At 44.2% G+C, this 2,023-nt stretch overlaps 1 protein-coding gene across 1 annotated transcript in view; it reads left to right on the forward strand.

Moving 5' to 3' along the window:
• Nucleotides 1-2,023, forward strand: part of MAP3K15 (mitogen-activated protein kinase kinase kinase 15) — a 164,483-nt gene that overhangs the window by 14,351 nt on the left and 148,109 nt on the right. The window lies entirely within an intron of this gene.

Below are 2,023 nucleotides of genomic sequence, written 5' to 3' on the forward strand. Positions count from 1 at the left end.
TAAAAATTGGATTATTTGTCTTTTTGTTGTTGAGGTGTTGGAGTTTTCTATAACAGGCCAATTAATTTCGAGAAAGCCTCAACAAACCATTGATGGTAACCAGTGGTGGACTTATCCATCCTGTAAATACTGCACTGCCACATCTCCCAGCTCACCTTTAGCAGAAAGGCTTCAAGGGTGGCTGCTAGCAGCCCCTGTCTAGATAGGGTGTCCAGTGTCCTCAACTCTTCCATAGTTGTAGGGGATGGCAGACCGTCGGCTTTCCTTTGCCACCATACCCCTTGATCTTGTGGTCCCCAATGTACTTGCTCCATTAAATGAGGAGAGGCAACTGGTTACAGAACGCTGCATAGCAGCGAGGCCACTCTTCCATGCATGGGCCTGTAAACAGAAAAGCCCCTGCAGAATCCTTTAGCAAACCCCTGGGGTACAGGAGAAGAAACCTTGAAATGAATCATGTCAGCCATTGAGAAAGGTATGTGGATTACCCAGTGGGCCTATGTACCTCGTCAGTGGCATCAGCTTTGGCTGTGACCCAAGTAGGGAGCTCTAGTTTTCCTCATACTGAAATGAGGAAAATGTGACTTACTGGCACTATGTTTTCCCTTCACACGTTCATTAACATAGCACCTTTTTCCAAGTGCCTAGGGCAGCTACTCTCTATGCTGTTGCTTTCATATGGGGACACAGTCCTTGATGATGTTGTGGTCCTGTCTGTTATCATTTCAGATTTCCTAGCTATGTGGTTGGTATGTGGAAGGTGAGGGCCTCCTGGAGGTGGAATCTAGGCTAGAAGATGGCATGGATTCGGGACTAACCCACGAGGAGCACACCCTTTTCTCCCCAATAGAATAGGCAACTCATCACCTGCTAAAGAAGTTATGCCCTCATCCTTTTCAGAGGAACTCACTTTTCAGAGGGCAGCTACCCCACCTATGAGATCATCACCTTCCTCTTTGCCTAAGCTGGCATGAGACAGGGAAGGATAATTATGCTGTGAGAGTTTGATTCTGAATTCCACTTCCATTTTCTTCCATCTTTCCTTCTGGCTCTCTAAATCTTTTTTTTTTTTTTTTTAATTCCACTGTGAAAATATATGCACCAATACTTTGGCCAACACAACAACGTCCACATTTACACTCCAAAGACATTGATTACATTTTTCATGTTGTGCCAACATTACCAATCATTTTGCAATTTACTCTTAGAATGCATAAATAAACCAGTAATTCATTTGCTTGGGATGAGACCTATCCATAAACCTCCGCAAATGAGTTAATTTATCGAAATGAAAAGAACCATTCTTGGGCCACTGCCAGCCTGGATTCTGTGGCTGTTGAGGCTCACTGGATGCAGACTGTAAACAGCTCTGCACATTCCTTCTCAACAAGCCACCTAAGGATAAGGACATTGGTGCATGAAAGAAAGAAAGGAAAGGGAAAAGGAAATTAGCAGAAGGGATAAAGAGAAGAAAAATTGCTCTGTACTGAGCAGTGTGTTATCACCACCACTACCAGATGAGCTCAGTCCCCTTGCATGCTGTAGGGAGGACACTGCTGAGGAAGCTTAGCGTCCAGGATGGGTGACATCCGCAGTCATGCATGAGCCCTGATGTTCTGTGATGATATGGAAGGAACAGTTGATTTTGTTAAGGGGATTATTGTCGGAGAAATTGATGTAAGAGCCTTGGGCCCCGTTGTGTTGACTGAGGTTCATTTTAATGAGAGGATTAGAGAACACATCACAAGATACAGGGACCATTTCCAAACGTGTGTGTGTGTGTGTGTATAATACAGATTGTGTGTGTGTGTATTGGTGTACATGTGTATGTATGTGTATGTATATGCATAAACCAAATCAAACCAAACCCACTGCCATTGACTTGATTCCGACTCATAGCAACCCACATTGGGTTTCTGAGGTGGTAAATCTTTACAGAAGTAGATTGCCCCATCTTCCTTCTGTAGAGTGGCTGGTGGGTTTGAACTGCCAACCTTCTGGTTAGCAGTCAAATGCCTTAGAC

Source organism: Orycteropus afer, unplaced genomic scaffold (genome assembly GCF_000298275.1).
Source record: "Orycteropus afer afer isolate SDZICR_OR568_19922 unplaced genomic scaffold, OryAfe1.0 scaffold00404, whole genome shotgun sequence".
NCBI classification, from domain to species: domain Eukaryota; kingdom Metazoa; phylum Chordata; class Mammalia; order Tubulidentata; family Orycteropodidae; genus Orycteropus; species Orycteropus afer.